We start from the raw sequence: 25,725 nt of genomic DNA, 5'->3' as shown, positions 1-25,725 counted from the left end.
AGTATGTAAATAGAAAAACAACATATAAAAATACAAATTATTAAGTGACAAGTTAACAAATAAGATCCTTAATTTGGGTGTACATCAGTTACCCAATAACCTTTGCAAGATTAAGAACTAATCAGAAAACACTCACATATCAGAAATATATAGAGCTCAAATTGTATTGTTCAAAAGAAACACCAAACACAATAAAAACATAACACTCCTAACACACTCGTCACTATTATTTGATGTCCCATGGCTAGCAACGCTACAAGGAACATACCTGACACACCGTGATTACGATGGCATCACTCTCTTTCAATTTCTCTGCTCCACAACACTGTCGTGATTACGATAGCATCGACCTCTCAACTTGTTGAATTGCTCTTGAATTGGTTCCACAATGTACTTTTTAAACTTGTTGAATTGCTCTTGAATTGGTTCCACAGTGAACTTTTTAAACTTGTTAATAGCAGTAGCAACACCACCGCCATTGTTAGCAACCAAATTGATTGATTGCTTCCAAGTAAGAAGGAAGGTAATGAAGCAGAGTCCACAAACCAAGAGAGCCAACCATAAACTCTTATTAGCAGTAACCACAAATGCACCCATTGTGAATGTAAGCAATGTGAGGTAGAACGATGCACAAAGCAGGTGTATATCGATATCTAATATCCCGAGAGAGTCGTGTATGTTGCCAATAACCATCACCCAAAGTAGTAAGAAAAGGCAAAGCATTGAGCAGCACATTGCACCTAAGTTTGATGTAACGAAAATGATAAATGCCGTCTTTGCGAGAAGAATAGGAGAACCATCGTCACCATTAAATCCACCAGGTACTTGATGTTGGAAGTTCTTGATATAAAACAAGAGTGTTGGGAAAAAATAAGAGAGAGAGAGAAAAACAATGAAAGGGGAAAAGTCCCACATTGATTGGGGAGGAAGGTTTTTCCTTGTTTTTATAATGTAGTGCTTTAGCACTACTTAGTTGAGTGAGTTGGAGGTGTGTGTTACTCCACACACACACGCACGCGAGCGCCGAGCCGAGCCGGGTCGGACTCGGGACTTGGGGTCTTGGGGAATGCGATGCGTGGGTCCTTGTTATCTTTTTGGAGAAATTTTATTTCCTTTTTCTTGTTAACAGAATATTCCCAAGTATCCGTTTTTGACTGTTGGGATTTTCTGACTGTTGTGGGAATTAATCCCTTGATTTTAGCTGATTAATTTACTCCCTTGTTTCTTGCCTCGTTTGTTGACTGACTAGATTAATCTGGTCATTTTCTTGGCTAGATTCTTCCCACCTTTTATGCTTCCCGTTTTTTCTCTTCACCCTATAAATATTCGGTGGTTTTCTCAGCCAAAATATAACACAATTAGTCTTCTCTCTTCTCTAAAATTATCTTGATGAGTGACATTTTTGGCACTCATTTGGTTCCTTTTTGGATGATTTTTATTTCATTTTATCCCTATTTTCTTTAGTTTTCCTTAGTTTTATTCTTGTTTTCTTCATTTTATGCTTTTTGTAGTTAGTTTCTCTTTTTCATGTCTTTTTTCTAGTTTACTTGTTGTTTTTCTCTTTTACTTGCTTTTTATCTTTTGCTTGTAGGTGGTAATTGATTGTCCAAGAATTCCCGAGCTTCCTCTCTACGAGTTTTCATTGCTTTTATGCCTAAAGAAGGTGCAATAAGTTCCAAGTCAAAGGTGGATCCAAGGGGCAAGCTTCAAGACTTCGTTTATGCCTTACTCATGGCTTTTACTCTTCAAGAAATTCAAGGAAGTTTCTGCCCACTTTGTCCTCCATCATCATCATCCTAGATGCGTGCACCACTTGAGCTAGGACGAAGAGAAGAAGGGGGGAAACCCAGCAATGTGCGGGCGCACTAAGGGAGTGTGCGGCCGCACATTGGTCGTGTGCGGCCGCACACCAGGTGCGTGCGGGCGCACCTGCCTGGGTGTGTCCCGTGCGCGCCATTCTCCCTCCTCCGAGCGCCCGCACTTACATGGGTCTATTTTTGGGCATCTTTACCGACCTCCTCCTTGTATATATAGTTATTTCTACCTATTTTTAGAAAGGAAGTTTTTAGTTTTAGATTTGGGGATTGAATTTGATAGTTAGTTTTTGGGAGAATTTTAGAGAGAGAAACTCAAGAACCAGAGAGAGAAACTCATGATCTTTGGTGTTTGTTCAAGAATTCATCATTGTATTTGATCTTTTGATCAAAGTTTTGTAAGGATCTTCTTCTTTATTTCAATACAAGTTTGATTTTAGTTGATTTCATTAGTTTTTCATGTTGTTGATGACTGATTTTTTTATTGATTGAATTTTGATTGATTTTGATTGATTGTTGGCTTAATCTTTGAATTCAAGTATGTTGATGATGAAATCGATGAATGTTGTAGTTTTGATCTCCATTCCTATGGCTAGTGAGTAGTTTCCTAGCTAGGGAGATGGTGAAGCATGTATGAATGATGGAATAGTGTAATTTGGGGATAATTGATGGAGTTGATGATATGATTAAATTTGGTTGATCTTTCATGTGCATGTGTGTGATTAATTGAGGTTTGGCCATCTTTGATTAATACACTAGATTGCAGTGTAAGCTTGCTATGATACGGACCATTGATTAGTGAACTTGCAATTTCACGATTGAGGTGCTTTGTGACGTTCCCTAGTTAGTGTTTAGCGTAGTTGACGCTAGTTAGACCTCTAGGTGAACCACCTTAGTATGCTCTTTTGGATACATGATGATTTTCCTTCATATCGCTTGACTTAGTCGGTTTGACCTCCTAAATCATCGTTTCCATTATGATTGCATGTGGATCCATTGCCCTAGTGTCTTAGATTGATTTAATACAAGTTTGCATTACCTAGTTTAGCCTTAGTTCTACCTCAAACCCCTTCTAGACTTCGAAATAGCTTGATTTAGGCATCGTGCACTTGATATCCATTCCCTTGGGTTCGACCTTGACTTGCCACTACGCTAAATAGGGGTTAGTTAAGTTACAAATATTGTTTGATAGGGTGGGGTGGTAGCCCAACGACCTACCATTCTCCACCACACCAAAATGGCGCCGTTGCCGGGGAATGGTGCTTGTGTGTATGTTGTTTTTGAGTCTATTTCATTTTGATAAAATACAAAAAAAAAAAAAAAGATTTTGTTTCTCTAGGCTACATTTGTAGCCGTGCTACTAACATTTTTGCTTGAGTTTTGCATGCATAGAACCCGTGATCGTCCCCTTGTTCCTCTTGATCCGGAGTGGACAATAGATCTTTGGCTTATAGCTCTTCGAGTGAAGAAGAAATTCAAGAAGAACAAGGAATGGGTGAACATCCTAGAATAGCCTTGAAGGAGCTTGGAGTGCCCGGGGCATATAGATTTGAGAGTGGAATAGCTCCACCAACTACCCCGGCAAATGACTTCGAAATCCGTCCGGCAATGATTACCTTGATTGAGAGAAGGCAATATAGTGGGGCTAAGAATGAGAGCCCATTGAACCATTTGAAAGAATTTGAAAAATATTGCAACACCATCAAAGTCAATGGGGTCTCTCAAGAATTCATCCGCCTCAAGTTGTTCCCTTTCTCTCTAATAGGAAGATCTTTGGAGTGGCTAGACAAAGAGGTGAAGCCCAACTCCTTGAGAACTTGGGATGATGTTACAAAGGCTTTCTTGTCCCGTTTCTATCCCCAAAAGAAGACAGCGGAGGCAAGAGCCTTGATTCAAGGGTTCAAGCAAAGGCCGAGTGAAAGTCTTTATGAAGCATGGGAGAGATTTAAAGAGTATCAAAGGGAGTGCCCTCATCACGGAATCCCCACATACCAAGTGATCCAAATCTTCTATGGAGGTTTAAGTCCCCAAGGCAAGTCATGCCTTGATGGAGGGGCCGGGGGCCCTATCATGAACAAAACCGAAGAAGAAGTTGTGGACATCATTGAGGATGTGGTGACATATTATAGGGATTGGCAAGATGGGGAGAGAGACTCTTCAAGCAAACAATCTTCATTGTATTCGGTGGACCATCTCAATGCAATCAACAACCTTTCTTCTCAAATGACAAATTTAGGAAAGGAGGTCACCGCAATCAAAGCTATGTTGGACAGCACTTCTTCCTCTTCTCAAGCTTCCAATCTTCCCTCCCAATTTAAGGGGAGAGGTACTCCTTCTAAATCTCAACCCCCTCCCTCTTAACATAATATGCCTTTGGGTTGCTTGTTTTGTGATGCATGTGGATCGTATGATCATGACTCTAGTGCTTGTCCTAATGAATGTGTTGATGAGTTTGACGATGAATGTGAACATGTCAATTTTGTGTCAAACAACAATGTTCAAAGGTTTGATAATCAAAAAGGCCAATGGAATAGGAATTACCAAAACCAAGGCAATTTTGACAACTATAATCATAATGGTGGTTATAGGAACCAAGGGAATCAAGGTTCTCGTGGTAACCATAACCAAGGTTATAGTAGCCAAAATCAAGGCCAAAACTATGGTAATCAAAATCATAATTATGGTAATCAAAACCAAGGTTATGTAAATCATAACCAAGGTAATGGAAACCATAATCATGGTGGTGGTAACCATAATCAAGGTTATGGTTCAAGTCAAAATTGGAGTAATTGGAACAATCAAGGAAGGGGAAATTTTCAAAACAATGCTCAAAGAGGTCCCCCACCCGGTTTTGTTCCAAAGACTCAAAATGAAAATTCCTATTCACAACCTTCTTCTCCTAGGACAACCTTGGAAGAGTTGATTGATAATCAAACCAAGATCATTAACACCTATATGGCGGTTAGTGATAAGAAATTCAATGAGATGATGACCCACAATAAGATGCTTGAGACTCAAATTACTCAATTAGCAAGCACTATTAAGGATTTTGCTAGTCCTTCATCTTTGCCTTCCCAAGGTGTTGAACCAAAGAAACCCGTGTACTCTATTGCCACTAGTGCTGGAGATGATTTTGATGAGGGAGTTTCTTGGTTAAAAGAGGGAAGAGATGAGTGTGGTGCTAAGGAGAATGAAGAGGAAAGAGTTGAGTCTAAGGAATTCTATTGTGAGGTTGACAAAAGAGAAGAGTGTGTTGATGAAGAGATGAGTGAGATAGAGAGATTTCCCGATCTTCCATATCCCCAAAAATATTTGAGATTCAAAATGGATGAGCAATTTGGGAAATTCCTTGAATTTCTAAAGGATGTTCATGATTCTACACCCCCTACCGAACCAATTCCCGACATGCCTAAGTACTCCAAGTTTCTTAAGGAGATCTTAGAAGAGAGAGAGGATTTTGATGAGGGAAGTTCGGTGGAAGGAGGGAAGTGCTTTAGTGCTCTTATCCATGATGAACTCCCAAGGAAGATGGAAGATCCGGGGAATTTTTCAATCCCTTGTCAAATTAAGAAAATGGTTTTTGAAAATGCTTTGTGTGATCTTGGTGCTAGTGTTAGCATAATGCCTTTCTCGGTTTTCAAGTGGCTTGATTTAGGTGAGCTTCAACCATCTAAGATAACACTTCAATTGGCCGACCGTTCTATTAAGCTTCCTAAGGGAAGAATTGATGATGTCCCCTTAAGGATTGGAGAGTTTGTTTTTCCGGTGGATTTTGTTGTTCTAGAGATTGAGGAGGATGAACATATTCCAATCATCTTAGGGAGACCTTTCTTAGCTACCTCGGGAGCTTTAATAGATGTCAAAGGAGGTCAAATTACTTTGAGGTGTGGGAATTTAGAAGAGAGTTTTAAGTTGAAACCAATGCATGAGTCTTTATCTTGTGTCCAAGATATCGCATGTGCTAGTCTTTCTCGTTCCATTGATGGTATGTGCATGATTGATTCTTCTACTAACAATGTTTTTGAGATTGTTGATGATGTTTGTTCAAGTATTGATGATGTTAGTGAAGAGGAATTTATGATTCAAAAGCCAAGGGATGAGAAAGATATTGGTTTTCCAAATTGGTTCAAGCTTAATTCTCATGAGGAAGAGAAAGCTTCCAAGACTAAGGATGTTGAAGTCAAGTCGAAGAAAAAGGCCCGTGACTCAAAGAAGGCAAGGAAAAGGAAGAAGTTGAGAAGTGAAAAAGAAGAGTTTGAAAAGAAGTTTGTGAGAGTTTCATCAAGAAATAATGAGAAGTTGCCAAAGGTTGAAGGAAAATTTGCTCTATCGACCACCTTCAAGAAGGTGGTGTTCTTTGATCCTCCGTGATTAGGAGGAAGGGTCGAGCTTAGGACCTTAAGCAAGCGCTTCCCGGGAGGCAACCCGGAGTTTCTAACCTTTCTCTTTGATTTTTGAATTTTCTCATTTTTGTTTCTTTTATTACTTTGTCTTTTCTTTTACTTATCTCCTTATTTGGATTTTTAGGATGTCCGTTTGTGGGATTGGAATTCAACATGTATGCATGATGGATGGAAGGTGTTCATGGCACAAATCATATTTTGTTCGATTCAAGTCGAAATTTGAGGTAAAAGGGTAAGAATTTTAGAGAGGTGAGATAGGAAATTCATATTTTGAAAAATGGAGGAAATTGATATTTAGTGAATTTTTGAGGTGTGCACATGAATTTTCAACTTTGAGGACTTTGAAAATGATTTTACCTACTGCCTATGTTGTTCCTCATCACCATCATAATTCATGTGCGCACCAAAATAGGCAGTAAGTATCAAATTTTTGAGAAAAAGGAAGGAAGGAGCACGCACAAGGATGTGCGGCCGCACACGAGGCATGTGCGGGCGCACAGCCTGCGTGTGCGGCCGCACAACAGTCTTGTGCGGCCGCACAAATGCTGAACGTGCCATATATTCCTCTTCTTCCTCCTTTTTCCCTTCATTCCTTCATTCACCATCTCCAACCTCACGAACATCTCCTTCAAACCCTTCCTCTTGTGCGCACTCCTCCACCCTCATTCATCATCTAAAATCACTCAAATCCTCACTAAAATCACTCCATTTTCACTCAAAATCACTCACAAATATTTCTACACTACAAATTCCTCACAATTTGACCCAAATTTCACTCACTCTCTCTCCTACTCTTGGTGGCCGAAAATTGGGGGTTTTGTGTGGAGTTGAAATTGCTTGCTCGAAATTGGTTTATCTTGCTTCTTTTATGGTATAATCACTAATCCTTGCTTTAATTTTTCCAATTATATCATAAATTTGCATGAACTACAAATTTGTATGAGCATGAATAGTGTAGTATTGATTTTGTGATTTTTGATGCTTGTTCTTGATTTTGGTTGTGAATTGGTGATGTTTGTTGTTTGATTTTGCATGACATTGTGTTGTTTGTTGATTTTGTAGTGATTTTCATCAATTTTGGTTGAATTCTTGTGAGTTGAATTTTTGGAACGTTGGTAGTTTATGGTGATTTTGGAATTGGTCTTGTGTTTGCTCTTGGATTGTTGAAGAGGAATTTTTCTTGAATCATTGGTATTGTTGATTGGTTTGGATTTGGTTTGGTTGAAAAGAATTGTGAAATTGGAGTTTGGTGATTTTGGTAGTAAGTGGTGAATTTGGGTGTGATGCTCTTGGTTCTTTGGTTTGCTACTTGATTGGTTGTTGGTGATCTTCTTAACCTCTCACAATGTCTAAATACCTCAAGAAACTCACCAAAAAGCGAAAAACCGATGTTAGCATCGAGGAACCTCCCCGCCCAAGTACCTCCTCTAGGCCTAGTACATCTTCTAGGCCTAGTACTTCCAACCCATCTTCCACTCAAACACGACCTCCAACCTCTCTTCCAAAAAAGAAAAATTTCACCGATAAACAAAAGGCCTTTTACCAAAATCTGAAAGATGAAAGAACCCTCAAACAAACCCGCCATTACTTTCAACCCGATATGCTGAAGTTGGGGATTGATAATGATGTGCGGTCATTGCTTTTAAATTTTGAGATTGGGGACTTTCATCGCCGATGCCTACCGCACCTACAAGGAGCCTACCTTAGAGTTCTTGGCTACCTTGGAGCTTGTACCCATTGGAGGGGTATATAGGGTGCGGTTCCAATTGTTCAACAACATTTTTGACCAATCTTTGGAGGAGTTCAACGCCGCTTTGGACTTTGATCCCCATGGGGATATTGTTAACGTTGAACACTTCATCTTCCCGGATTATGATCAAGATTCTTGGTGGGAAGACATCTCTGGTGGTAGTGAGTTCATCACCAACAGGGCTAAGATCTCGGACGTGTACCAACCTTGTCTTAGGGTTGTACACCGTCTATTGGGCTATGTCTTGTTCCCCAAGCAAGAGATGGGGAAATTGAGTAAATTGGAGATCAAGGTCCTTTGGTTATCTACTCGCCCGGAGTTTGTGGGCCGGTTGAACTTGGGCTACATCTTTGCCCAATATTGCTTGGAACTCCGCAAAAGGAGGACGGGAGAGATCCCTTGTGGGGGTATGGTAACTAGGCTTGTGACTCGCCTTCGCCTCAATGATTATCTCCCATTTTGTAAGGAAATCGGGGATGCGGCTTCCATCTATCTTGATATGCAACAATTGGGCCAAATCCAATTTATCTCCAAGGGTTTTAGTGAAGGGAGATATGAGTGGCTAAGGGGCAACGAGCATTGGTGCTACTTGCCTAACCCTAGCTTAACTTCTTTGGCTAGGATTGCCGACAATGTTTGGCATGTTCCCAGGTCCTTCCGGCATCCCAACTTTGATTCCGAGGAGGATGAAGAAGAAGATGATGAGGAAGAACAACAAAATCAACAACAACAACAACATCAACAACAACAACATTTTTCTCCACAACAACAAGCTCCTCATGAGCAAGGACAAGAGCAAGGGCAACATGCTTTTGCCAATGATGATTTGAGGGCTCTTAGTGAGCAAATGAGTGGATTGAAAATCCACATAGATGGCATGTACGATCAAGACTTTGGGGCTCTCTATGACCAAATAAGAGGTATTCAAGAGGTGCAACAAGGTATGTTTTCACAACAACAACAACTCTATGATGCGGAAGTTAACCGTGGGAAAATTACTCCCCCGGTTAACTATCCGTATTTCCCGCCCCAACAAGGTCCTCTACCTTCGTTTGGGCATCCTTATTGGTCGGGGCCTTCTAACCCCGACACTGAGCGTCACTATTACCCGGACAAGCATGGCAACTATGATTACAAGGCTCCGGGTGGTAGTGACTATAGGGGGGATCCTAACTACCCCCATGTCCATCCCAAGCACCCTTTTGAGCTCACTTTGCCCGATAACTTCACCTCTTTTGCTCCTTGGAAACAAGATCTTTTCAAGGGGCATTATGGGTGGCCCGATGGGTACACCGGAGGATGGGAGCCTTACCCTCATCCCTTCGATGACCCCGAGCGCAACAGAGACCCCGATGGGGCCGGGCCTAGTGGGAGTGGTGGTGGTGATGGTAGTAGTTATTAGTTCCCTTTTAGCTTCTCATGCTTTTTACCTCCATCCCTTATATTTTTGATACTTGCTTTGTTTTGTTTGGGATGTTGAGATGTATTTTCTATCTAGCTTGGGGGAACTAGTAACTTGCTCGGTGACCATGTTGTTGTTGTGTACATATTTTAGTTGCTTGCATGTTTATTTTCTTTCCTCTTTTTGGTTTCCTTATTTTCTTGATCTCTAGGCTACTTTCCTTGTAGCTAGCTTGTTTGCCCTATTTGCTTGGATGATTGTTGTTTGTGGAGATGTTTTGCTTGGCATGTTGTTGTTGATGATCCCTTGTATCCAAATCCCTCAATCCAAATCCCTTAAATCCAAATCTTGTAGTTTAGAGTAGTTCTTTAGTTAGACTAGATTTTATTTCTTTTATTCTTTCTATTCTTTGGTTAGTTTAGCTTTTCTTTCCTTTAGTTGTATATATTACTTGCTTTGTTTATTTTCTTTTATTTGTTGTTTTCTTTTATTTGTTTTGAAGTTACTAACCATTTTCTTTGTTCATAGTTTCTTTTATTTCTTTTTCTCACTTGGTTCATTGAAGAGCTTATGGATATGGAATGCTACGAGGTGGTTTCTTATTGCTTCGTTTATTTTTGCTAAGCTTGGAATCCCGGTGAGACCTTTCTTATTTTTCTCTTTATTTTCCTTGGTTGCATAGGATAGGATTAGTTTAGGAGAAGTTGAATGGTTCGAGGATGAATGCTTGTTAACACGTAATGTGTTTGGGATCGGTGACTTTGTTGTCTATCGATCACTTGTTTGTCGATTGGGATTTTTATGTGTTTAACATGCTTTCTAGTCCTTTGCATGCTTTTCTCCTATGATTTCCTCTTCTATGTCTCCGTTTCTTTTCTTTTTACTCTCTTTTATTTTACCTTTTTCCCTTATTTTCTTTTATTTTTCTTTTTATTTTAGATGTGATTTTGAGGCATTGTTTTTCATTTCTTTTCTTTTGAGATGAACACTGTACATTGGACTTGTCTTTTGCATGACTTTCTTCCTAGGTTGTAAAGGTATGCACGGTTTGTGATTATGTTTGGTTGATTCTAGGATAGTGTATGCTAGGGTAGTTGGTTTGAACTAGGAGGATCATGAAGCCGGATTCTACTTGTTTGTGCTATGTTGGTATGTTGGTAGTTGCTTCCTATAGTTGATTTGACATCTTGAGTTTGTGGTATGTATGATTCTCAAACACGAGACCGAACTATCTAGGAAGGACAAAGGCACATTTTTCGGGGTGGTATTTTTCATTTTTGCTTTATTTTGTTATTTTCTTTTATTTTGGGTTTACATTTGCCTTCTTGCAACCATTTGAGCCTTATCCCTTCTTTTCAAGCCACATCTTTAGTTATTTGACCTTTTGTTTCATTTTCTACCTTTCTTGATTTTTGTGAAGCAATATGATCATTTGATATGATGTTTGTGGTGGTTAAGTTGGAAATTTGGTTTTAATGAAAGCAAGATTGTGTTATGATTTCTTTGTGAATAATGGCAAATGAGTATGAGTAAAAGCCGTCCAATACTATAAAAGGCATGGACTAATAATTTGCATTTTTGAAAAGCCGTCCGAATTGAGCAAAAGGCAAGGACTTTGCAATTACAATATAAAAATGAAGAAAAAATAAAAAGTGAAAAATTCAAAAATATTTTGATGTATTCTTTTCTCCTACTAAGCATTGAGGACAATGCTCCATTTTAGCTTCGGGGAGAAGCGTGTACGCTTTTTGTATATATTTTTGTGAGTATAGCTTCAAGTAAGCTTGGGGGTGTTGTTTTTGTTTGGTAATTTCTTGATTGTGGTGTTAAGGATTGATCACCCTTTTGCTTCACTTTTTAGGAATATCACCAAATTTTTAAATTTTAGCCTACCTTCACCCTTTATGCCTTACGTTACAACCTTGGGGAAAGACCTTTCGACCTAGATAGTTGAGTCACTATTCGGGGGAGGGCATCATGGGTCATTGCCTAAGGAAAGGGGATGCATAGTCAAGATGTCGAGTAGCCTTAAAATAATTCTTTTCCGGTTCCTTCGAGGAATCATTGGGACACTCACTAAGGGGAGATTTGAGACTAGTGGGAAGAACGCGGTAAGATTGTTTGGGATGAAAGTGAATTGTGATAACTAGTTCCTATGCCTAGCATACCCTATGTTTCAATCAACCTTGGATATCTTGAAACGTGCATACCTTAACTACTTGAGAAAGATTGTCATTCATTTGCTTTATAGTCTTTATGTTGATTCATTTCGTAAAGGTTTGCTTTTATTTCATTTTCTTTCTTTTAATTCTATGGTTTGCCTCATTGATGTTTGGTGGAGAGTTATGGGTCAAACTCTTAGGATACCCTTACGAGACCTCACTCGTCCTCATAGGCGACTTTGGGGTTTAAAGGGCTTGTTCTAGCTAAAAACAACCGTGATTCCTACGACAATGAGTATTAGTGTATATTCTTATCTTGAGTCTTTCTTTTTCGTTTTCAATAAAATTTTCATCCTCTCTTTTTCTTGCTTTGTTTTGCTCGAGGACGAGCAAAAGTTTAGCTTGGGGGAATTTGATGAGTGACATTTTGGGCACTCATTTGGTTCCTTTTTGGATGATTTTTATTTCATTTTATCTCTCTTTTCTTTAGTTTTCCTTAGTTTTATTCTTGTTTTCTTCATTTTATGCTTTTTGTAGTTAGTTTCTCTTTTTCATGTCTTTTTTCTAGTTTACTTGTTATTTTTCTCTTTTACTTGCTTTTTATCTTTTGCTTGTAGGTGGTAATTGATTGTCCAAGAATTCCCGAGCTTCCTCTCTACGAGTTTTCATTGCTTTTATGCCTAAAGAAGGTGCAATAAGTTCCAAGTCAAAGGTGGATCCAAGGGGCAAGCTTCAAGGCTTTGTTTATGCCTTACTCATGGCTTTTACTCTTCAAGAAATTCAAGGAAGTTTCTGCCCACTTTGTCCTCCATCATCATCATCCTAGATGCGTGCACCACTTGAGCTAGGACGAAGAGAAGAAGGGGGGAAACCCAGCAATGTGCGGGCGCACTAAGGGAGTGTGCGGCCGCACATTGGTCGTGTGCGGCCGCACACCAGGTGCGTGCGGGCGCACCTGCCTGGGTGTGTCCCGTGCGCGCCATTCTCCCTCCTCCGAGCGCCCGCACTTACATGGGTCTATTTTTGGGCATCTTTACCGACCTCCTCCTTGTATATATAGTTATTTCTACCTATTTTTAGAAAGGAAGTTTTTAGTTTTAGATTTGGGGATTGAATTTGATAGTTAGTTTTTGGGAGAATTTTAGAGAGAGAAACTCAAGAACCAGAGAGAGAAACTCATGATCTTTGGTGTTTGTTCAAGAATTCATCATTGTATTTGATCTTTTGATCAAAGTTTTGTAAGGATCTTCTTCTTTATTTCAATACAAGTTTGATTTTATTTGATTTCATTAGTTTTTCATGTTGTTGATGATTGATTTGGTTATTGATTGAATTTTGATTGATTTTGATTGATTGTTTGCTTAATCTTTGAATTCAAGTATGTTGATGATGAAATTGATGAATGTTGTAGTTTTGATCTCCATTCCTATGGCTAGTGAGTAGTTCCTAGCTAGGGAGATGGTGAAGCATGTATGAATGATGGAATAGTGTAATTTGGGGATAATTGATGGAGTTGATTATATGATTAAATTTGTTTGATCTTTCATGTGCATGTGTGTGATTAATTGAGGTTTGGCCATCTTTGATTAATACACTAGATTGCATTGTAAGCTTGCTATGATACGGACCATTGATTAGTGAACTTGCAATTTCACGATTGAGGTGCTTTGTGACGTTCCCTAGTTAGTGTTTAGCGTAGTTGACGCTAGTTAGACCTCTAGGTGAACCACCTTAGTATGCTCTTTTGGATACATGATGATTTTCCTTCATATCGCTTAACTTAGTCGGTTTGACCTCCCAAATTATCGTTTCCATTATGATTGCATGTGGATCCATTGCCCTAGTGTCTTAGATTGATTTAATACAAGTTTGCATTACCTAGTTTAGCCTTAGTTCTACCTCAAACCCCTTCTAGACTTCGAAATAGCTTGATTTAGGCATCGTGCACTTGATATCCATTCCCTTGGGTTCGACCTTGACTTGCCACTACGCTAAATAGGGGTTAGTTAAGTTACAAATATTGTTTGATAGGGTGGGATGGTAGCCCAACGACCTACCATTCTCCTCCACATCATATCTAAACACATGCTCTTTCCGTTCTGTTTTCTGGGCAAGTATTCTGAGTTCCAGTCGGGTTTGTGAGTGCACATAAACTCCGGCGCCGTGCTTATCCTGGAGGGCGACCGCAATTGTCTACTGCACCGGGAGGTAGCGCAGAATCGTCTTTTAGGTTAGTGGTTCTCCACGACGCGGCTATTGTCAGTTTGGTTCACGCATCAAGAGATAAGTTAATTCTGTTTTATTGCTTGTTAGTATAACACTTGAAAGGCAGCTGCAAAAGTTATGGTTGCTAACAGGGCAGCAACCACAGAGAGAGCATTAGCAGACTCTTTCGTATCTGTCTTGCAAATACCGTATGATCTTTTAACCAAGTACACTGCCTCCGGCATTATATAACGAATTTGTTTTACAATCTGTTGCATGTAATGAAAAGTATTAAACACTAAACAATAATACAGAAACAATAGGGGTCTAATTCATTTTGATTTTACTTATATTTCTAGAAAGTAAAATAATTTCAATTCAATTGATAAAAAATAAGTTCATTAGATCATCGTTTTATGTGCGCTTTTTTATCGCTAAAAATCTTTAATTTTATGATAAAAAAATATACTTCCTCCGTTACATATTATTTGCAATGATTAGGCATTTTCCCTTTCTACTTTGTATCAAATCGTTGCAAATAATATGTAACGGAGGAAGTATATTTTTTGATAAAATCAGACAATCAGATCAGATTAGATAAGCAAAACTAAGGTAAACTAAACAAAACCCGACATAGCCCATGCATGCAAGTAAACAAATAACAATACACATACCTCATTTGGGACATCATGTAATGCAAGTAAATCCCGAATTGTTTGTCCCCTTTTATTTGCCAATTCTAGTTCTGTTACTTTTGTCTCTAAACATCTTTTAGCTAATGAAATTGTAGCTATAGTGTTCTCAGTCTGAATGGAGTGATGGAGGGGTGTGTTTCCGTCATAATCTTGCACTAATCGTTGTGCATCAGCTTTAGTGATATCGAATAACCGCTTTCCATCAACATCCTCTCCGATAAAACGCAATAGATGCAAAAAAGTCTTGCCACTTGAATCTAGTAGGTATGCTGATTGAGGATGGTGTTCAAGTATAGCACGTAAAACTCGGAAACAACCAGACCTAGCTGCGCACATCAATGGGGTTAGGCCTTCATCATCTCGCATATAAGCTGCTCGATTACTCGTCTCACTTAATCTATTCACAAACTTGTTTGCTTCTTCATCATCTGCATGGTGTATACGTTTAACCCATTATGATGATTGAATCTAGAATCAATTATCAAACTCCAATCATAATTTAAATTTTTGTTTGACTTTAGAGGTCAAGGGATCAGATCTCATATCGGGTGACAAATTATAAGATTAAACACACGGTTGGAAAAGAGACTTACTAATAGAAAAGCCATTTTTTGAAAAGGAATGGAGTGGAGTCTCGCCTAAGTAATTCACGCGAAAAGCGGCCTCATCGTCACACTCAAGCAGAATGAACGAATCATTGAGGTTGTTGGTCTGTAAAGCCCCATGAATCGGAAAGTTACCTTTGTTATTTTTCACAGTCCATGGGGCAACATAAAATGCTTTCCGTCTTTCATCTAACTCACCTAGAAAATCTTTGGATGCATTTACTAGTAAGTCTCCGGACTTACTCCCCTTGCACTTCACAGCAAGGTGAAGAGGCGTGTCTCCATTATTATCCGGTCGCATGCTCAGACTCGGGAAGTGTTCTACAGCAATCTTAACAAATTGATTTGCATTTGCACTTCCATGTCTAAGAGCTATGTGAACAATATTATTTCCACCCGGAGTTTGATGGCAAAAGTAGTCTGCATCAAGTTCTCGTTGTCCACTTTCCACATCAATCACTGTATGAGATTCAGCCATAGCCTTTTCAAATATTTCAGTACTTCCTTCTACAGCTGCTTTGTAGAGATCTTCATTCATTAATTTATCCATTGATTCCCTCTCTTTCACATTGCTTCTGCTTACCAATGGTAGCAGTTGCTTCTGCACAAGTATTTAAAAGAGAAAATTTATTAGCATCGTTCCAATTTTCAGAAGATAAAAGTGTTTAACAAATGCTTATTCCAAGCTAAGAGGTACATCAATTGCTTGTAAACGGATGCATAACTTTTTCTGTTGACATCCAACAAATCGATGCATTCCAAGCTTGTAAGAGGTACATCAATTGCTAGCTACATCCATATTTGATACTTTTAAGTTTTAACAAATGCTGCAAGTGAATCCATAACTACACAAATTAATAAAAATTAAAGATACATATAGAAAGAAAGATGGAGTTGAAGCATTACACACCATGGTAGGCAAATGGGCTTGTGTTGAAAGTAAATCAAAAACTGATTGACCATCATTATTAACAATGTTTAATTCCTGTTTGTTTTTTGACTGGAGACCCACTTCCATGAGAAATTTCGCTTTGGTATAATCCGCATCAACAATTTCATTTTGTACAATTCTAAGACCATCAACCTCAGAATGCTTGAAGAAATCCTTCCAGACCGGTCTACAACCAAAGCCCTTAGATGGTGCAGAATTGTTTGCCTTTATCATCTCTTAGCCCAACAGATGCAGGAAACTGTTGAGCAAGAAGCCTAGCCATCCCGAATCGCCGCGCACTTTGTACTGCTCTTAAAATTGGAGTGAAGCCCTCATTATCACGCTTGTAAACTAGGGACTTCATCGGTTGAGAATGTTTCTCTAACAAATCCTTTTCTACAACATTATACAATAATCAGTACTAGTTTCTTGGTCATTAATAGAATAAAAATAAATAATATGTTTTTGTTGAGCCATATGGTTTTGATAATGGCATACAAACTTCAACTAATTAACGTTATTTTCCCCAAATATATGAAAACAAGCAAATAATCTTGGTGTAGAATTAAGAGTTGGTTAGGCTTCGAACATAAATGACATAAATTTCAACTTTGTTCTTAGGGATGTCAATGGGGCGGGGCGGATGTTGGCTTTCCCATCCCATCCCTATGCCCATCCGCGCCTAATATATTCTTATCCCCATCCCCACTCCCTTATTGAAAATAATAAATAGAGATGAGAAAAAGGAAAGAATAATAAAAGTTGTATTCAATCTATTAAAAATTGTACAACATAGCAGCATATATATAGTGCAAAATAAAACTAAAAAATAAGAAATATGATGATTATGCTAACATTAACCCCCACTAAACATACCAACTACTATTATGACTCCAATAACATTAGGAGTTAACTAATCACTAACAATTTAAAGTAAATATTTTAATTCCCCTTCCCTGAAACGGGTACAAAATTTATCTCCATTCCCACCCGACACGTACAATCCGAAAACTATCTCCGCCCTATCTCCGCCTAATCCCCATCTAAAACCAGCCTGTTAATCCCCAACTTCCAAATTCAACTTTATTACATCATAATGATTACTAAAAATCATTGTTAAGTTACACTTTTTTTTTGTTTATAATTTAAGTCTATTACAAAATATTATACATTTACTTAATTTATATTTAAAATAGTAAATAAATATATACTTATATATAATAACATATATTGATATGGCGGAAGGGACTAATACGACGTTGAGTGGGGTGGTATGAATTAGGGATGACAATGGGGCGAGTCTATACCCGCCTAAAAATCTTATACATATCCCCGCCCTACCACTCGTGGCGGGTACAATATCCACATCTATAGCCGTCTTACATGGTACAAGATAGGATCCATCCCCACTTTATCACCAACTTAGATATCCATATGCACCTCATACGCGTTCCAGAACGGTCCCAAACAAATTAGGAGTATCTAACAAATTCTATAAGATTTTATTTTTGCATTAAATTAAAATTTCTCAAGATTTCAAATGGGACAAACAAATTAAAAGGAGGGAGTATTGTTTTTTTAAACCTTGTGCAATATATTATGCTTAAACTTGTGTTATTTTACTTTTAAAAAAAGATAATGAAATCCTGGACTCTTCAATCTAATTAAATGTTGATCATAAAGTGCATCTTCTTCTTGTATTGACTCATTTGCCTGATAGGTTACATGGACACTTCATCCAAATGTCGTGTCTGTATCGGACATCGTGTTAGACACCGACACTCATGGGACACACGACGATGCGTCTCGGACCGTATCCTACTATTATATGAGTTGTTCAACTCTTTTGATAAGAAAATTTAAGTTAAAGATAAATAAGGTAATTCTTAAATAATATGAGTGCCTTCATAAATAGTATGATCTAATAAGAGGATGGAATGACAAATATACGGTTAAATTCTTGTAAAAAATATATCATATAAAGTTTAACATTTCGTATCTGTATCCCTAATTTTGAGATAGACGTTTTCTCGTCGTGTCAGTACCCGTTCTTGTGCAACTATATATTTTATAAGAACGGGTACTGATAACGCAAGTTTACAAATGTATTTGATGTTTATAAAATATAGTTGGATATCTTGCATTATAAAATATAGTTACTCTAGTAATTAAAATTACACAATTTTAAAAAATCAGGTGCAATTGTACATTCGTAGTAAATTTATCTTACAGTAAACAAAAGTTATCCCAAAATGGAAAAAAGGAATTACCCCAATTTAAATAGAAGTAACTATACTATCTAACTAAAATTAAACCAACAACATGTATATTGTAAGTCTCTTAAAACGCTCTCGAGTGAAACCCTAAACCAAGCCAACCCGAAAATTCAAACCATTCAAGAACAAGATCAAATCATTTGATCTAATAAAAAACCAAAACGGAAAATCAATCATGTGGGTTTCAATTCAATGGAATCTGATGATATGATGGAGGATGAAGTTATAGGGATTGCCAAGGGTCCTAACTTGGTTGCTGATATTGCAAAAACAAAAAGTGTGCAAAACCCTACAGATGGAATGAGGTCATTTCGAGATATGCTGAGAGGAGGTGTTGATTTTCAAGTAAGCAGCCATGCTGAAGTCCATATGGATGAGATAGACATAGAAGATATTTCAGATGATGAAATGGTGCCGGAGGAGATCCTTAATGATGAGAAATGGCTTGTTATACAACTCTCAAAAAGAAGAAAAGAAGAGACTTCGACAGCCATGGAATCAATCTCTGATTATCAAATTGTTTAGTGGCAAACTTGGCTATATGGGACTAATGAGGAGGCTCAAGAAGAAATGGAATATTAGAGGGGAATCATCCCTAACTAATATAGGATGCAATTTCTATATATCTCAATTTACTAATTAAGCGGATTATAATTATGTTCTCACGCAAGGACCTTGGATGATTGATGATAACTATCTGACCATCCGCAAATGGGTGCCTAATTTTGTTCCTGATGAAGCTCCCATTTAGGTTCTTATAGCTTGGGTTCGTATACCCAACTTGCCTGTTGAATATTTTGATATCAGTATTCTCAATAAAATTGGGTCAAAAATTGGCAAAGTACTGTGAGTTGATAAAACTACTACTCAGGCAGAGAGGGGACAATTCACAAGACTTAGTGTTGAGATTGACTTATCAAAACGTTTATTATCTAAGTTTTGGCTCAAGGGAAAGATTTGGCGTATTCAATATGAGGGAATCAAGATGGTGTGTTTTAAGTGTGGAAAATTAGGACACGATGAAGATGATTGTCAACCAACTGTTGCTGAAGGGAAATCGAATGAGATGATTGTTCACAATAATCCTTTGCATATAGAATCATAAGCCAGAGGAGGTGGAAGACTTTGGGTCTTGGATGCTTGTTTAAAAACCAGTTCGAAAGAGGAACCCAAAGGCGACTAAAGAGGTTGACACTGGGGCTCAAGGTGAGAAAGGTGGTTAGCATGGTCAAGTCAAACTGCTGATGAATGCATCTCAACCAAGGGGTGACAAAGAAAAGAATTTGAAAAATATGGAAGCAAAATTCAAGGGATTGGTTCTAGATTTGTCGCTCTAGAGATTAAGGAGATAGAAATTATAGAGCAAGATGTGGAGCAAGATAAGGAAAAGGAAGATTTTATTCTAGATTCTCACGATAAAGATGGAAACAAATTTCCATCAATTAATTTAGGAGAATTCCCAATCTATTTTGCAAAAATTGAAGCCTGAGAAAATTGCTACCAAATCCTTCCAAGAAAAAGCAAGAAAATCTTTGTTACAAGATGCAGCAAGACCTTTTAAGGAAATAGAAGTCAACTCGTATGTTTCTATTCCTCAAGCTAGCAGACGTGTAAGCCAAGGCAAAGAAAATTCCCTATTTCACTTTGAAGCCAGCCAACAAGCTAAGTCACAAGCTACCATTGAGCAAACACAAGTCAGTGAGATGCAAGCACAAGCTATTAAGAGAGTTACTCAAGTAAATCAGGAGGGATCTTTGTCAATAGACCATGTCTCAAATTCCTTACCCGATCACTCTGAGCATCCCCCAGAGAAGACTCTGTTCATTGGACACGCAATGGAACAGCCTTACATGATGATCACACACTTCATGTCTCATGTTCTGGTGATGGAGATGGATTCGTACCTACCACCAACCTCGATTCCCAAGGAATTAGTGGCAACCTTGAAGATTCCAATGGAGTTTCAACGACTGTTGAGACTCATTGGCTAGGCATATGTCTCCAATCTCACTACCATACCTGTTTCTATGGAAGAAAGTCTACCGAATTTGGCATCGGATAACTTACCAATCACTTGTATGGTATGGAATGTGCAAGGTGTGGGGAGTAGAAACTTCATCACTTCCTTGAAGGACTTGATCCGAACTCACAATCTTAATGTCCTAACCTTAGTTGAGACGCATATGGGAGGGAAGCAAGCTGAAAAAATTGCCAATAATATTGGCTATGATGGTCATGAAAAAGTTGATGCTGTGGGTATCAGTGGTGGAATATGGGTATTTTGGATATCAAATGTTCACTGTCAGTCCCATTATCAAACATAATCAGCACATCTCAATGGAGATCTCTCGTGTTGGTGCGCTACCATGGTATTTTTAAGTAGTTTACGCTAGCCCAGACCCAATTAAAAGGAGAGAATTATGGGAAGAGCTTCATAATTTTGCTAGGAAACACAATAAACTTTGGCTAATTGCCGGGGATTTTAATGATACACGCTTTCCTTCGGAGCGTAACTCTTCGTGCAAAGAAACTGATCGAAGGTCAGTGTTATTTAATAGCTGGATTGAGGAGATGGATCTGCTTGAAGTAGAGTTCTCCGGGGCTGCTCATACCTGGGCTCGAGGACGCTCTCTCGAAATTAAACAACGCAAAGTGGAAGGCTCGACCATGCTTTATGCAATGAAAATTAGGCATTAAGATTTAATAAAGCTGCCATGAAACACCTCACAGCCATTCACTCCGATCACTGTCCCATTTTTATCTCTCCTAATAGCTTTGTGCCTCTACAAGCCATGCATTGACCCTTTAGGTTCCAAGCCACATGGATGTCACATGAGAATTTCACTGAATTTGTGACAAATAAATGGGGTAAAAATTGATCTTTAATGCCTGCATTGTCTAAACTGTCGAATGATTTGCAATCTTGGAATCGAGACACTTTTGGAAATATTTTCAAGCAAAAGCGTACTCTTGTTGCAAGAATTGGTGGCATCCAAAAGGTGCTTTCGAATAGGCAAGACAGGGGATTAATTAAATTGCAGAGCAAGCTATCTCGAGAGTTGGATGAAATATTGAGCAGAGAAGAAACCTTATGGTATCATAAATCTCGTATAGATTGGCTCAAAGATGGCAACCAAAATACAACGTTTTTTCATTTAAGTACAATTGTACGCAGATGGAAAAATAAAATTCAAGAGATTAAAGGCAATGATGGGGAGCCTGATTAAGGAGAATGATGCCGTAAAAAATCACATGGTTGATTATTTTGCAAATTTGTTTAAGGAGGAGGGTGAGTCAAATTATTTTGATGTGCCCCAAGATGTATTCCCTGAACTTCTTAGCTCTGATTGGAGACAACTCACTAGCCCTTATTCAAGACTGGAAATTGATGAAGTGGTGAAGAGAATGGCAGCCCTTAAAACCCCGGATCCGGACGGTTTTCAAGCCCTTTTTTATCAAAAAAATTGGGATATTGTGGCAAAAACAGTGTATGATACTATCATGCCAATTTTAGAGGGAAAAGGAATGCCTGAGGAATTTAATGCAACGTTTCTTGCATTAACTTGAGAAGCCCGAGCTTGCATCACAGTTTTGACCTATAGGACTATGTAATGTTGCCTATAAAATCATAACCAAGGTTATTGTTAATCGCCTAAAGCCTATCCTTCCGAATTTGACTTCTAACACTCAAGCAAGTTTTGTCCCGGGAAGACAGATAACGGACAACATTGTAATCATGCAAAAAGTTCTCCGCACCATGAGAAGAAAGCAAGGTGCCAAGGGTTACATGGCCCTTAAAATTGATTTTGAAAAAGCCTATGATAGGCTTCGATGGTCATTTATACGGGACACTCTTGTTTAAATGAATCTCCCTATTAACTTGATTGAGCTCATTATGGAGTGTGTTACCACGACTTGGTTGCAAGTGCTATGGAATGGAGAACCTTCAAGAAAATTCACTCCAAGCCAAGGGATAAGGCAAGGAGATCCCCTATCTCCTTACCTATTTGTGATGTGTATGGAAAGGTTTTATCAAGTCATTGAAGCGGCTATTGTAAATGGGTATTGAAAACCTATTCGTGCAAATAGGGATAGGCCTCTTCTTTCCAACCTTTTCTTTGCCTATGATGTGGTTTTATTTGGTGAAGCTTCGATTGATTAAGGCTACCCAAAATCATCAAGGCTTTTATGGATCATTTTTGCAATGCTTCTGGTCAAAAAGTAAGCAACCCAAAATCCAGAATTTTCTTCTCGAAAAAATGTTTACAGTGGGCTACAAAAGGAAATCAGTGAGTTTTAGAGATGGAGGTTACCACAGATCTTGGGACTTATTTAGGGATGCCGACTTTGACAAGTCGAGTCACTAAAGATACCTATAGCCACTTGTGTGAGAAGATAGACAGAAGACTTGCGGGTTGGAAATCGAAATATCTTTCCCTTGCGGGTCTACCTTGGCGAAATCTACTCTTTCTACAATGTCGTCTTTGTATTCGACGCAAACGGGAAAAATTTCCCGCTCAATTTGTGAGATTATTGATAAGAGAAGAAGGCGTTTTATTTGGGGAGGTGACGAAGACAAACGCAAAACTCATCTCTTGGCTTGGGAAACTCTTCAAAAGCCTAAGGAACATGGAGGGGTGGAAATTTATTCGGCCAAGCAAGCAAATGCAGCATTCCTAACGAAATTGGGATGGAGGGTCCTTACCAAGCCTAATGCTTTATGGTCGAGAGTATTAAAAGCCATGTATTGCAAGGGACGATATGACATCGATATGTTCGAGCCTAAAGCTGGGATGTCAAATGTTTGGAGTGGAATCACGGAGAATGCGAAGCTTTTAGGTGAAGGGATGAAAGTGGTAGTAGGAAATGGAAGAGATACTTATTTTTGGAGCCATAAGTGGGCTGGAAATAAGTGCCTAAATGAGATGCTGGTTCATCCGATTCCAATGGAGCTTGCTGAAGCAAAAGTAGCAGATATGTGGGAGGTTGATTGTGGTTGGAGATGGAATATCTTCTCGGAATTTCTCACAAATGAAGCTTTAAAATTGATCCAAAATCATGAACTTCGATCTGATCCTTCTATAGGGGACTTGGTATATTGGAAGGAGGATTCGAAAGGCCGCTTCACCATTAAGTCTGCACTCCGCATCATGAGACATGAAACAGACGTGCTAGATGAATATTGCTGGCACGTGGTTTGGTCTGCTCCAATTCAGCAAAGAGTTCGAGCCTTTCTTTGGCTCACTTGCCATGATAGGGTCCTTGGGAACATGAACATGTTTAAGAGGAAAATGCGGGATGATGCAAAGTGCTATGTGTGTGGGGATGATGAGGAAACAACTCTTCACATAATAAGAGATTGCTCAGCTGCCAAGAAGGTATGAAAAAAACTCCTAAACCCCACGCTTTTTTCCAATTTTTTCATGGCCCACTCAAAGATTGGGTCACTTCGAATCTGTTGAATGCTGATGGTATGAAGGCTGATGATTGGCCAAGTATTTTCGGCACAACTATTTGGTGCTTGTGGCGTTGGCGAAATTGCCGTGTTCACAATCGAGGTGATGAAATCCCAATTGACTTGGGAGCTTTCCTTCGAATCAGAGTTGTGGAGGTAAAACGGAGCCTTGATCGAGATCAATTGGGCAGTGCTAATCACTCGTGCAGCAGAGTAGCTATCAATGTGGCTTGGCAAGCTCCGCAGCAAGGTTGGTATGTGCTTAACTCTGATGGTGCAGCCAAGGGAAATCTAGGAGAAGCTGGAGGTGGTGGTATAATTCGCAATTGTGAGGGGCAATTTGTTTATTATTTATTGCTAATTTTGGAATATGTTCAGCATTTCATGCAGAAATATTAGCTCTGTATAAGGGGCTCAAACTAGCACAAAATCACCAAATCAGGAATCTTGTGATCCAACTTGATAATGCAGCTTGTGTGCAGATTCTAAGCAAAGGGGAGCAAGTAGGAGGCGAAAATACACATGTCATCAACGAGTGCTTAAGTTTGATCAAGAATGAGAGTTGGAGTATCAAGGTGTTTCATGTCTATAAAGAAGCTAATCGCGCGGCGGATTGGTTGGCCAACCACGGAGTCATTCAAGACACAAACTTTAGTATTGTTAATTTCTTTCCGTTGGAGTTTCGTAGGATCCTGGAAGAGGATGCAAGAGGGGTTTCTTTGCCTCGATTTGTACCTTCCTAGGAGCTTAGAGTTTGTTTTTATGTTTTTGTTTGTGTTTTAGTTGTTCTGTTCTTTTCTTTTATTTTGGAATTTCTATCCTCTTCTGGATCAAAAAAAAAAAAATCTAATTAAAATTACACAAAATTTTTAAAAATTAGGTGCAATTGTACATTCGTAGTAAATTTATCTTACAGTAAACAAAAGTTATCCCAAAACGAAAAAAAGGAATTACCCCAATTTAAATAGAAGTAACTATACTATCTAATAAAACTTAACCCAATGGTTATTTCTTATTTACCTAAAAAAATCAGAGAGTACTTGTCCCTATAAAAATTAAAAATTATCCCAAATTAACTAAAGGAAATTTTTATTTTTACCACCTTTAAATAAAGACTTTATTGAATTTACCACCTCAAAAAAAAAAAAAACATTTACTTTACCATCTCATAAAAAAATAAAACATCAATTTTCCCACCAATCACCTCCAACTAACGGATTCAGTCCATCAATCCGTTAGTGGGGCCTACCTTGCACACGTGTCACCATATTATAGAGTAAGTTTTAAACAAAAATTAAATAAAACAAAAACAAATTAAAAAAATCCTCATCCATCAACCGGTGGTTGCTGCCACCGTCGGGACCCCCAACACCGGACTGGCTACGACTAGCCCCGCCACCTAACCGCTATGACCAGCCCCCACAACCTAACCGCTACCAGCCCCCACCACCTAACCGCTATGACCAACCCCACCACCTAACAGCTACCACCGCACCGCACATCCATAACCACCGCACCAATTTCGACCCCCTTTCCACCAATTTCGGACCTCAAAACCCTAGCCACCACCTAACCGCTATGACCAACCCACCACCTAACCACTACCACCGCACCGCACCTGCCAAAGGACCCCCGAAACCCCCCAACCGCACCGCACAGCCACAGCCACCGCATCGATTTCGACCCCCTTCTCCACCAATTTCCGACCTCAAAACCCTAGCCACCGAATTCCGAACACCCATATAGCCCCCCCCCCCCCCCCTAATTCCAACAACTCTTAAAACCCTAGCCACCACTAATTCGCACTCCTAAAACCCTAACCACCACCTAATTCCGACCACCTCCCTAGTCTACACCAAATTCCGACCCCTCCCTTGCCCCCACACGAAATTCCGACCAACCACGGTGAGTTAATTTTGTTGTCGGCGGGGTTGATATGGAAATCGGGGAAGATGAAGAAGAAACATCAAAAAGGTGGGCCCTACTAACGGATTCATGGACGGAATCCGTTAGTTGGTGGTAAAATC

General features: G+C 39.0%; 2 pseudogenes; both read right to left on the bottom strand.

Moving 5' to 3' along the window:
* Positions 1–303: 303 nt before the first annotated feature.
* LOC145604066 (protein ACCELERATED CELL DEATH 6-like) lies at positions 304–16,331 on the bottom strand (annotated as a pseudogene).
* Positions 3,698–3,796, bottom strand: LOC145606371 (small nucleolar RNA R71; annotated as a pseudogene).
* Positions 16,332–25,725: the final 9,394 nt, after the last annotated feature.

The sequence above is a fragment of the Chenopodium album genome, chromosome 22, assembly GCF_948465745.1.
Source record: "Chenopodium album chromosome 22, dcCheAlbu1.1, whole genome shotgun sequence".
Lineage (NCBI taxonomy): Eukaryota > Viridiplantae > Streptophyta > Magnoliopsida > Caryophyllales > Amaranthaceae > Chenopodium > Chenopodium album.
Note: the sequence above shows the minus strand (reverse complement) of the source record. Positions and strands in the feature narration are given on the sequence as shown.